We start from the raw sequence: 13,887 nt of genomic DNA on the forward strand, positions 1-13,887 counted from the left end.
GCAGATTTCTTATTAAGAATATTTCTATTTTTATTTTTATCAACTTTTATATAAAATAAAAAATAAAAAGAATCTCCTTTTCTTACCCCTAATATAATTTTATTATAAAAGTTGATAAAAATAAAAATAAGATTTTACTTACCGATAAATCTATTTCTCGTAGTCCGTAGTGGATGCTGGGACTCCGTCAGGACCATGGGGAATAGCGGCTCCGCAGGAGACAGGGCACAAAATTTTAAACTTTGACCACTATGTGGTGTGTACTGGCTCCTCCCCCTATGACCCTCCTCCAAGCCTCAGTTAGGATACTGTGCCCGGACGAGCGTACACAATAAGGAAGGATTTTGAATCCCGGGTAAGACTCATACCAGCCACACCAATCACACCGTACAACTTGTGATCTGAACCCAGTTAACAGTATGACAAACGTAGGAGCCTCTGAACAGACGGCTCACAACAATAACAACCCGATTTTTTTGTAACAATAACTATGTACAAGTATTGCAGACAATCCGCACTTGGGATGGGCGCCCAGCATCCACTACGGACTACGAGAAATAGATTTATCGGTAAGTAAAATCTTATTTTCTCTGACGTCCTAGTGGATGCTGGGACTCCGTCAGGACCATGGGGATTATACCAAAGCTCCCAAACAGGCGGGAGAGTGCGGATGACTCTGCAGCACCGAATGAGAGAACTCCAGGTCCTCCTTAGCCAGGGTATCAAATTTGTAGAATTTTACAAACGTGTTCTCCCCTGACCACGTAGCTGCTCGGCAGAGTTGTAATGCCGAGACCCCTCGGGCAGCCGCCCAAGATGAGCCCACCTTCCTTGTGGAATGGGCCTTGACAGATTTAGGCTGTGGCAGGCCTGCCACAGAATGTGCAAGTTGAATTGTGCTACAAATCCAACGAGCAATCGTCTGCTTAGAAGCAGGAGCACCCAGCTTGTTGGGTGCATACAATATAAACAGCGAGTCAGATTTTCTGACTCCAGCCGTCCTTGAAATATATATTTTCAATGCTCTGACAACGTCCAGCAACTTGGAATCCTCCAAATCGCTAGTAGTCGCAGGCACCACAATAGGCTGGTTCAGGTGAAACGCTGAAACCACCTTAGGCAGAAAGTGAGGACGCGTCCGCAGTTCTGCCCTGTCCGAATGGAAAATCAGATATGGGCTTTTATACGATAAAGCCGCCAATTCTGACACTCTCCTGGCTGAAGCCAGGGCCAGTAGCATGGTTACTTTCCATGTAAGATATTTCAAATCCACCGATTTGAGTGGCTCAAACCAATGGGATTTGAGAAAATCCAAAACTACATTAAGGTCCCACGGTGCCACTGGGGGCACAACCGGGGGCTGTATATGTAGTACTCCTTTTACAAAAGTCTGGACTTCAGGAACTGAAGCCAATTCTTTCTGGAAGAAAATCGACAGGGCCGAAATTTGAACCTTAATGGACCCTAATTTGAGGCCCATAGACAATCCTGTTTGCAGGAAATGTAGGAATCGACCCAGTTGAAATTCCTCCGTCGGGGCCTTCCTGGCCTCACACCACGCAACATATTTTCTCCAAATGCGGTGATAATGTTGTGCAGTCACCTCCTTCCTGGCTTTTACCAGGGTAGGGATGACCTCTTCCGGAATGCCTTTTTCCCTTAGGATTCGGCGTTCAACCGCCATGCCGTCAAACGCAGCCGCGGTAAGTCTTGGAATAGACACGGTCCCTGCTGAAGCAGGTCCCGTCTTAGAGGTAGAGGCCACGGATCTTCCGTGAGCATCTCCTGAAGTTCCGGGTACCAAGTTCTTCTTGGCCAATCCGGAGCCACGAGTATCGTTCTTACTCCCCTTTGCCGTATAATTCTCAGTACTTTTGGTATGAGAGGCAGAGGAGGAAACACATACACTGACTGGTACACCCATGGTGTTACCAGAGCGTCTACAGCTATTGCCTGAGGGTCTCTTGACCTGGCGCAATACCTGTCCAGTTTTTTGCTGAGGCGGGACGCCATCATGTCCACCATTGGTCTTTCCCAATGGACCACAATCATGTGGAAGACTTCTGGATGAAGTCCCCACTCTCCCAGTAGCAGATCGTGTCTGCTGAGGAAGTCTGCTTCCCAGTTGTCCACTCCCGGGATGAACACAGCTGACAGTGCTAACACATGATTTTCTGCCCAGCGGAGAATCCTTGCAGCTTCTGCCATTGCCCTCCTGCTTCTTGTGCCGCCCTGTCTGTTTACGTGGGCGACTGCCGTGATGTTGTCCGACTGAATCAACACCGGCTGACCCTGAAGCAGAGGTTTTGCCAGGCTTAGAGCATTGTAGATTGCTCTTAGCTCCAGTATATTTATGTGAAGAGACGTCTCCAGGCTTGACCACACGCCCTGGAAGTTTCTTCCCTGTGTGACCGCTCCCCAGCCTCTCAGGCTGGCATCCGTGGTCACTAGGACCCAGTTCTGTATGCCGAATCTGCGGTCCTCTAACAGATGAGCACTCTGCAACCACCATAGCAGAGACACTCTTGTCCTTGTGGACAATTTTATCCGCTGATGCATCTGCAGATGCGATCCGGACCATTTGTCCAGCAGATCCCACTGAAAAGTTTGTGCATGGAATCTGCCGAATGGAATCGCTTCGTAAGAAGCTACCATTTTTCCCAGGACTCTTGTGCATTGATGCACAGATACTTTTCCTGGTTTTAGGAGGTTCCTGACTAGATCGGATAACTCCCTGGCTTTCTCCTCCGGAAGAAATACCTTTTTCTGAACAGTGTCCATTATCATCCCTAGGAACAACAGACGTGTCGTCGGGATCAGTTGGGATTTTGGAAAATTCAGAATCCACCCGTGTTGTTGGAGCACTACTTGGGTTAGTGCTACTCCGACCTCCAGCTGTTCTCTGGATCTTGCCCTTATCAGGAGATCGTCCAAGTAAGGGATAATTAAGACGCCTTCTCTTTGAAGAAGGATCATCATTTCGGCCATTACCTTGGTAAAGACCCGGGGTGCCGTGGACAATCCAAACGGCAGCGTCTGAAACTGATAATGACAGTTTTGGACCACGAACCTGAGGTACCCTTGGTGTGAAGGACAAATTGGAACATGAAGGTAAGCATCCTTGATGTCCAAGGACACCATAAAATCCCCTTCTTCCAGATTCGCTATCACTGCTCTGAGTGACTCCATCTTGAACTTGAATTTTTGTATGTACAGGTTCAGAGATTTTAGATTTAGAATCGGTCTTACCGAGCCGTCCGGCTTCGGTACCACAAATAGCGTGGAGTAATACCCCTGTCCCTGTTGTAGGAGGGGTACCTTGACTATCACCTGCTGAGAATACAGCTTGTGAATGGCCTCCAATACCGTCGCCCTGTCGGAGGGAGACGTTGGCAAAGCAGACTTTAGGAAACGGCGAGGAGGGGACTTCTCGAATTCCAACCTGTAACCCTGAGATACTACCTGCAGGATCCAGGGGTCCACCTGCGAGTGAGCCCACTGTGCGCTGAAATGTTTGAGGCGACCCCCCACCGCCCCTGAGTCTGCTTGTAAGGTCCCAGCGTCATGCTGACGCCTTTGTAGAAGCCGGGGAGGGCTTCTGCTCCTGGGAAGGAGCTGCTTGTTGCAGTCTCTTACCCTTTCCTTTGCCTCGGGGCAAATAGGAATGTCCTTTTGCTCGTTTGTTCTTATAGGAACGAAAGGACTGTGGCTGAAAAGCCTGCGGCTTTTTCTGCTGGGAGGTGACCTGGGGTAAAAAGGTGGATTTTCCGGCCGTTGCCGTGGCCACCAGATCCGATAGACCGACCCCAAATAATTCCTCCCCCTTATACGGCAATACTTCCATATGTCGTTTGGAATCCGCATCACCTGACCACTGGCGCGTCCATAAACTTCTTCTGGCAGATATGGACATCGCCAGGGGCGGAACTACTGGCGGGGCAGGCAGTGCAGTGCACTGGGGCCCCGCCGCACTAAAGGGCCCACAGCCGCCGGCCGGCATTTAGAACAGATTAACATGCGGACGAACGTCCGCATGTCAATCTGCGGTCTCCTCTCCCTCCCTGCTGTGGTGCCTGCTCCCCCGGCCCCCCCCCCCCCCTCCTATGTGTTGGAGGGACACGAGCGCATCGCGCGTCTCTCCTGTGTCCCTCCTGGCTCTCCCCCCGGCCGATCTAAGGAAGCATGTGCCGTTCGTGAGCTCTGATTGGCTCATGAACGGCACATGCTTCCTTAGACCGGCCGGGGGAGAGCCAGCAGGGACACAGGAGAGACGCGCGATGCGCTCGTGTCCCTCCAACACATAGAGGGGGGAGGGGGGGCCGGGGGAGCAGGCACTGGGGGGACAGATCTGGCACTGGGGACATATACCTGGCACTGGGGACATATACCTGGCACTGGGGGGGCATATACCCGGCACTGAGGGCATGTACCTGGCACTGGGGGGGCATATACCTGGCACTGGGGGCATGTACCTGGCACTGGGGGCATATACCTGGCACTGGGGGGGCATATACCTGGCACTGGGGGGGAGGCATATACCCAGCACTGGAGGCATATACCTGGCACTGGGGGGGAAGCAGGCACTGGGGGGGAATATCTGGCACTGGGGGCATATACCCGGCATTGGGGGGGCATATACCCGGCACTGGGGGCATATACCCGGCACTGGGGGCATATACCTGGCACTGGGGGGGGGGAAGCAGGCACTGGGGGGGAATATCTGGCACTGGGGGCATATACCTGGCACTGGGAGCATATAACTGGCACTGTTGGTGGCATGTACCTGGCACTGGGGGCATATACCTGGCACTGGGGGCATATACCTGGCACTGGGGGGGAATATCTGGCACTGTGGGAGAATATCTGGCACTGGGGGGGCATATACCCGGCACTGGGGGCATATACCCGGCACTGGGAACATATACCTGGCACTGGGGGGGAAGCAGGCACTGGGGGGGAATATCTGGCACTAGGGGCATATACCTGGCACTGGGAGCATATAACTGGCACTGGGGGGGCATGTACCTGGCACTGGGGGCATATACCTGGCACTGGGGGCATATACCTGGCACTGTGGGGGAATATCTGGCACTGTGGGAGAATATCTGGCACTGGGGGGGCATATACCCGGCACTGGGGGCATATACCCGGCACTGGGAACATATACCTGGCACTGGGGGGGAAGCAGGCACTGGGGGGGAATATCTGGCACTGGGGGCATATACCTGGCACTGGGGGCATATAACTGGCACTGGGGGGGCATGTACCTGGCACTGGGGGCATATACCTGGCACTGGGGGCATATACCTGGCACTGGGGGGGAATATCTGGCACTGTGGGAGAATATCTGGCACTGGGTGCATATACCTGGCACTGTGGGGGAATATCTGGCACTGGGAGCATATGTGGCACTGGGAGCACGGCCCTAGCAACAAGCACTACCCACTAGCAATGAGCATGACACCCAGTGCATGAAACCCCTGGCAACGAGCATGACATCCTGGCACCGTGCATGGAACCAAGTGCATGAAACCCCTGGCAACAAGCAGGTAATTTAAAAGTAATTGGAAGCCTTACTGTAGAACTTAATGTGTAATGGGCATTACGGTGTGTGGCATAATGTATCACGGACATTGCGGTGTGTGTCATAATGTTTCAGGCATTACGGTGTGTTGTATACTATATCACGGGCATTGTGGTATGTGGTATAATGTCTCAGGATCATTGTGGTGTGTGTCATACCGTGTCACAGACATTGTATGTGCTATAATGTATCAGGGGCATTGCAGTGTGTAGCATAATGTATAACGGGCAATGCGGCGCACGCATTTTTCTACCTTTGCTAGTGCCAATTACGGGGTGTATGGGGGGGGGGGGGCGCCGAAGGATTTTTTGGCTTGGGGGAGAAAAATTTCTAGTTACGCCACTGGTCACAATGACTCATTGTATGTCATGCCACAGCCGCACACCAGTGCTCCCGTGACCCGCCCGTCATAAGGAACGATTCTGGCCACCCGCACACGAAGGAGGGAGGAGGGTCCGTCCCTCCCTCCCTCATATACAAACAGGTCACAGTCTCTCAGTGAAGGAGAGAGCCGCAGCAGCGCTTTGTTACTGGTGGAGGCGCTGCTGCTGCTGCTCCTCTGCTTCACTATAGGCTGTCTCTGAGAACAGCCTATAGGGAAGCAGAGGGGCAGCAGCAGCAGCGCCTCCACCAGTAACACAGCGCTGCTGCGGCTCCCTCCTCCACCTCCCTCCTCCTTCTTCTCTACTGCCCGGGAAGCTGCACCGAGGAGCCTGAGCCAACAGAGAGGGTAAGTATAATTCTTCTTTCTTTCTTTCTTTCTTTCTTTCTTTCTTTCTTTCTTTCTTTCTTTCTTTCTTTCTTTCTGTCTCTTTCTTTATTTATTTGTTGGGACTGCCTGCCGCAATGTGTAAAAAGGGGGGACTGCCTGCCGCTATGTATAAAAATGGGGAATCTGCATGCCGCAATGTAAAAATGGGGAATCTGCCTGCCGCAATGTAAAAATGGGGAATCTGCCTGCCGCAATGTTTAAAAATGGGGAATCTGCCTGCCGCAATGTAAAAATGGGGAATCTGCCTGCCGCAATGTGTAAAAATGGGGAATCTGCCTGCCGCAATGTAAAAATGGGGAATCTGCCTGCCGCAATGTAAAAATGGGGAATCTGCCTGCCGCAATGTAAAAATGGGGAATCTGCCTGCCGCTATGTATAAAAATGGGGAATCTGCATGCCGCAATGTAAAAATGGGGAATCTGCCTGCCGCAATGTAAAAATGGGGAATCTGCCTGCCGCAATGTGTAAAAATGGGGAATCTGCCTGCCGCTATGTATAAAAATGGGGAATCTGCCTGCCGCTATGTATAAAAATGGGGAATCTGCCTGCCGCTATGTATAAAAATGGGGAATCTGCCTGCCGCTATGTATAAAAATGGGGAATCTGCCTGCCGCTATGTATAAAAATGGGGAATCTGCCTGCCGCTATGTATAAAAATGGGGAATCTGCCTGCCGCAATGTATAAAAATGGGGAATCTGCCTGCCGCAATGTAAAAATGGGGAATCTGCCTGCCGCAATGTGTAAAAATGGGGAATCTGCCTGCCGCTATGTATAAAAATGGGGAATCTGCCTGCCGCTATGTATAAAAATGGGGAATCTGCCTGCCGCTATGTATAAAAATGGGGAATCTGCCTGCCGCTATGTATAAAAATGGTGAATCTGCCTGCCGCTATGTGTAAAAAGGTAGAATCTGCCTGCCGTAATGTGTAAAAAGGGCACGCTATCTGCCGTTATGTGTAAAAGTGTATGGTGTCTGCCGTAATGTGTAAAATGGGGACGCTGTCTGCCGTAATGTGTAAAATGGGGACGCTGTCTGCCGTAATGTGTAAAAAGTGCACGCTGTCTGCCGCTATGTGTAACGAGGGCACGCTGTCTGCCGCTATGTGTAACGAGGGCACGCTCTCTGCCATTGTGTAAAAAGTGTATGCTGTCTGCCGCTATGTGTAACGAGGGCACGCTGTCTGCCGTTATGTGTAAAAAGTGCACGCTGTCTGCCGTTATGTGTAAAAAGGGGAATCTGTTCGCTGTAAGGAGTAAAAGGGTCTCTACCTGGTGTAGTGGTGCTACTGTGCGGCGTAATTTGAAGAATGGAGACTACTGTGCACCGTTTTATGAATTGGTATTATTTTGTGGACACACCCCTTCCCCACGAAGCCACGCCACTATGTATTTTTGCGCGCGCCTACGGCGCGCACTGCCCATGGGGTGGACTTGGATGGGATGGGGGGGGGGGGCCCCAAAGCATTTTGTTGCACCTGGGCCCACCGCTTGCTTGTTCCGCCACTGGACATCACACTTACTCTTGATGCCAGAGTGCAAATATCTCTCTGTGCATCTCGCATATAAAGAAATGCATCTTTTAACTGCTCTATAGTCAGTAAAATACTGTCCCTATCCAGGGTATCAATATTTTCAGACAGTGACTCCGACCAAGCCACGCCAGCACTGCACATCCAGGCTGAGGCGATTGCTGGTCTCAGTATAACACCCGTATGTGTGTATATACTTTTTAATGTATTCTCCAGCCTCCTATCAGCTGGATCCTTGAGGGCGGCCGTATCAGCAGACGGTAACGCCACTTGCTTTGATAAGCGTGTGAGCGCCTTATCCACCCTAGGAGGTGTTTCCCAGCGCGCCCTAACCTCTGGCGGGAAAGGGTATAATGCCAATAACTTCTTTGAAATTAGCAGTTTTCTATCTGGGGTAACCCACGCTTCATCACACACTTCATTCAGTTCCTCTGATTCAGGAAAAACTATCGGTAGTTTTTTCACACCCCACATAATACCCCTTTTTGTGGTACTTGCAGTATCAGAGATATGCAAAGCCTCCTTCATTGCCGTGATCATATAACGTGTGGCCCTACTGGAAAATACGTTTGTTTCTTCACCGTCGACACTGGATTCAGTGTCAGTGTCTGGGTCTGTGTCGACCGACTGAGGTAAAGGGCGTTTTACAGCCCCTGACGGTGTCTGAGACGCCTGGACAGGTACTAACTGGTTTGCCGGCTGTCTCATGTCGTCAACCGACTTTTGTAGCGTGCTGACACTATCCCGTAATTCCATAAACAAAGCCATCCATTCTGGTGTCGACTCCCTAGGGGTGACATCACCATTACAGGCAATTGCTCCGCCTCCACGCCAACATCGTCCTCATACATGTCGACACACACGTACCGACACACAGCAGACACACAGGGAATGCTCTGATAGAAGACAGGACCCCACTAGCCCTTTGGGGAGACAGAGGGAGAGTTTGCCAGCACACACCCAAGCGCTATAAATATATATAGGGACAACCTTAATAAGTGTGTTCCCTTTATAGCAGCTCAAATATTATAAATATCGCCAATAAGTGCCCCCCCCTCTCTGTTTTTACCCTGTTTCTGTGGTGCAGTGCAGGGGAGAGTCCTGGGAGCCTTCCTCGCAGCGGAGCTGGGCAGGAAAATGGCGCTGTGTGCTGAGGAGAATAGGCCCCACCCCCTTTTCGACAGGCTTCTTCTCCCGGTTTTTTTGGAACCTGGCAGGGGTTAAATACATCCATATAGCCCCAGGGGCTATATGTGATATATTTTAGCCAGAATAGGTATATTACATTGCTGCCCAGGGCGCCCCCCCCAGCGCCCTGCACCCTCAGTGACCGCTGGTGTGAAGTGTGCGGAGAGCAATGGCGCACAGCTGCAGTGCTGTGCGCTACCTCATGAAGACTGAGACGTCTTCTGCCGCCGGTTTCTGGACCTCTTCTCTATTCGGCATCTGCAAGGGGGTCGGCGGCGCGGCTCCGGTGACCCATCCAGGCTGTACCTGTGATCGTCCCTCTGGAGCTAGTGTCCAGTAGCCTAAGAAGCAAATCCATCCTGCACGCAGGTGAGTTCACTTCTTCTCCCCTAAGTCCCTCGTTGCAGTGAGCCTGTTGCCAGCAGGACTCACTGAAAATAAAAAACCTAACAAACTTTTTCTAAGCAGCTCTTTAGGAGAGCCACCTAGATTGCACCCTGTTCGGACGGGCACAAAAACCTAACTGAGGCTTGGAGGAGGGTCATAGGGGGAGGAGCCAGTACACACCACCTAGTGGTCAAACTTTTAAATTTTGTGCCCTGTCTCCTGCGGAGCCGCTATTCCCCATGGTCCTGACGGAGTCCCAGCATCCACTAGGACGTCAGAGAAAATAGAAATATTCTTAATAAGAAATCTGCTAGCGCTGTCTGTATTTGTTTCTTTTTCTTTTAGTGCAGTTTAAGGGGCAGAGAAGGTCCCTTTTAACAGTGAGCTGCATGTGGATTCTTTTTTAAAGATTTCTTTGAAAACCTATGTGACATATACACTAATTGAGTCATTGAAGTAGCGCCAGGGGGTCACTTTGTTGTGTTTGTGTGTTTGGTTGTTTCCTACTGAGATGCTCACTGGCTTTGGCTCTAATCCAATGTGCGCAAAAAGTCGCACCATCGATAGGATAACGGCTGCACCATCATCGGACATTAGAGCAACCCTATGGTTGCCAATGGAACTGCGTCATTTGATGCAGTCCCTGACACCGATGCGACACTGACACGCCCAGGGACGACAGTCATCCATCCCCAGAGACTGGCCAGGAACGCCTGTCAGAATTGCATGGATCACCATGCAACTCTGATCTGCGTCTCCCGGCGGTAACCATGGGACACATGCGCAGTGCATCTCTGAAGTATGTGCAGAAGTAAAACATCAGGCGCTTGCGGCCACCTCTCAATTAGGCCCAGAGTCCAGACAGCATATCTACTAGTGTCTTCCCTGGGATATGAACATGTACCACTCTGAAGACAATAGCAGAAGTCTTGTGAAGGCTGTAGAGGATGGGTTTAATGTCTGCTTTGCATTCAAGAGCCATGAATCTTGCAGATGATTAATACGCAGTTTGTGAGCATGCCACCAGAGAAATTTACCTCTCCTGCCTTTCATTAGTCTCCCCCAGATCTCATTATTCTGCTGTGTTAAGCACAACCAGTGACCTGCAGGTAGAGGCTGTGATCACCCTGCCTTTTACTCCAGTAGGGGTCCCCAGCACCTCAGGAATCTCTCATACTCTGCAGCTGCTGGCTCCTCTCCCTCCCCCTTCCTACTCTGCTTGCTTTCATGTCTGTTGGTCTCTAGATTTTCTCTCCTTTGTCTTCCAGTTGCTTCGGGTTTTCCGTTTGTTTTATTCAGCTTTCAGTTACTCAGTTTTGCTTTCTTCCCTTACATGTTTTGCTTTTATTATTCCAACCAAGTCAATCTGTATTCTGGCTTTTGGACCATTTTCTCTGTACATGAGATTAAAGCCTGTTCTGAATCACTCTGTTTACTCTTTCTCATGAAAAACTGGAAAGAAGAGGTGTAGAACGGGTTTCCATCTACATCTGGAACAAGGTTTATAGGTTTATATGATATTAGTATATAGCAGCACCTCCTATAAGTTAGGATTGGATATTGTCAGCAATATTGAATTAATGACTGCCCTTGGCCATTTCTCTGCCCACCCACTGGAGGTATCAGTGACGCTCTGACAAAACCCCCCCTCCCATACCTTACTGATTTATCTCCCAGTCTGACAACTTCCTTCCCATCCCCCTCTGAAGTGTTAATGCGGGAAGCCGTAAAGCGGCAGAGGGATTCCATTAATTAAATCTGTGTTATAATTAACTTTCATTAAAGGGAAATCAATAAGGAGAGATGCTTAGGTGATGGGAACAAGGCAGATTTATGGTTAGAGGTTGAAGAGGTGTCCAGGCACCTGGCGATGTTAACCCCATAACTGCTGAATAGCAAATCCTGTGTAGGGATTTCCTCTCTTTTACACATGAAAAAGACCTGATAATATATTAACCCATAAGTCACTGACAAAGAAATATGGTTCCTTTCATTAGGCGCAGCTCTCTCTTTGGTTCATTAACCTGATCTGCCTGGAGCATCTTGGGTGGCGGGGAGAGCTGCCAAGCATAGCTCGGATAACAGCTTGACACTAGGAAAATGCTGCATAGTATTCTCTGCTAACATAATAGATATAGAGTTTTATAAGCTGCAGACTTTCTTCTACATGCGATGCAAAGTATTGCTTCAGCAGCTCATGGAATTAAAATGGAAAGCTCAACGTTATCCCATGAACTCTTTTGGCAACAAAAGCTATGGAGCATTGCATCTTTAACACTTTACATAAATCAGTCAGGTTGCTTAGTACTCAGCTTAGTCATTTCTCCACTTCCAGCTTGAGGGCTTTGTAGCCGGCCTTTGGAGATGCCAAAAGAGGCTGTAAAATAAGGATCCCCTTGGACTTGTGACAGATTCTAGTGGTTCTATAGGATATGATGCAGGTTATGGGACAGAGTAATCTTCAGCAGTAGCCTCTTTCTTATGCTCTGTATAGCTGCCCATGCCTCTGGCACCCAATAATTCTTTGCATCTTTGTATAAGAGGTGACAGATTAGGAAGAAATATTTAATTGATTTGTCTATATATGGATTGTGTAGCCGACGCAAGGTCCCAGGCTGGAAATATGAGGCTGGACGTGAATAAAGTTAATTTATAAGGCAATATAATGGCACCAGCAAAGCGTGAATCACAGCAAGGCACGGGAGAGGGGGGAGACGGGGCGGATGAGAGAAACCTTACACAGAGGCAAAAATAAGCAAATATTGCGAAGGATGGGAAGTACGCAATGACTAAGATATCACGTTTATGTGCTGTGGACTGTCGTGACAAAGTCCTGTAGATGAACATTCATTCTGTCTGCATATCTATCTATCTGACCCTCTCAGCTTCGCCTTCCCTCTTTACTGATGATGAATGATGCAATGACAGCAGGCAGTCTTTCTCTCTCTGCTTTCAGACTCTCTGAAGAGCAGCCCCTGATGGATGGCAGCCATCTCTCTGCTTTTTGTTCTCAATGATGTTAACCGATCACAGCCCAGGGAACAGGCTGCATGGCTGCCTCCAGAATATCTGTGCATCGGCACACACGCTAAACTCTGGGTGGGTGCTAGAGGTGCTCCTTTTGTGATGCCTGATATTTCTTTCCATTTCTCATACCAACTAAAGAAGTGAATGCAATGCAGTATCTCATGCTGATAATTTACATGTAAACTGGCCAGGTCCTTACATCACAGATCAAATACATTGGTTGTTCTGTTATGCACAATCCACCATCAACTTGGACTTCCATTCAGTGGGGGACATGTATTATAATAATCATTTTATTTATATAGCGCTATTTGCCCAACAGGACTCAAGGTGCTTGAGGACAGGTGGAGAAGTTGCCCATAGCAACCAGATTCTAGCTAGCATTTTGTAGAATGCACTAGAAATAGTAAACAATCATCCTACTAGTAGCAAGTCATCTGAATACTGCTCTTTAGAGGCATGGCGAGATTTCTGTACCCTCCAATGTTTTATTATTTATAGGGCCACCACAGGGCCTAGTTCAAGGTATACTTGTCGACTTTATGTTTCTTGGCTCTAGGAGAAGCAGCTGACCATTTTTGGGGGCGGGGCTGCCCTCTTCATGTCATTAGGCCTCGCCCCTGTTGCGATAAAACACAGCAAATTGAGGGTCTGATGAAGAGGCAAAGCTAAAACAGTGCAATTCATGTCATTTTAGCTCTACCCCTTCATACAGACCCATGATTCCTGGTATTACCTACCTATCCTGCCCACTTCACTAAGAAGTGGGTGGGATGCAGGAGTTCCACTCATTCTTTCAGGGAGTCTGGAAGGAAATTTGTGGGTCTCCTTCACTTTTCCGGGTGAGTAGGTAAGTATGGTTCTAAGGACGTAACTATGTGTGTGGGGATGTAGCAATGCCCCACAGTACTGGAACCCATTGCTGTGGTCAAGGCTTCATGGCAGGCCTGGGTCCTAAGACAGAAGTAAGCCTGGGGGCCTTTGTACCCTTCCCCTCTCATTTCCCCTGCTAATTAACGGCATAAAGGTTTGTATTTTACACAGCTATAAATCAAACTGGATACGTGTGTGCTTGTGGGGGACATATAAATGTTTGGAGGGAATGAGAGGAACATGATTTTAATAAAAAGAAAACTGAACAAGTCCATTTTGGGACAGTGCAGGTGCTCTGTACAGGTCCTGCTGGCATCTATGTGTTGATCAATGCCAGTACTGTTCATGCCAGTAACTATACATAGTTGGTTATACAGATGTGTATATCAAAAAATAAAACAATACTTGTTAGTTTGAGCCAGCGACAGAGCCGCCTACAGTGCCCACATTTCTCTTTCCTGTAAAAATATCTGTTCTTAAAAACTTTCGACACATCTGCTTGCAACCTGGTTCCTGTAATGCATCT

Source organism: Pseudophryne corroboree, chromosome 2 (genome assembly GCF_028390025.1).
Source record: "Pseudophryne corroboree isolate aPseCor3 chromosome 2, aPseCor3.hap2, whole genome shotgun sequence".
NCBI lineage: Eukaryota > Metazoa > Chordata > Amphibia > Anura > Myobatrachidae > Pseudophryne > Pseudophryne corroboree.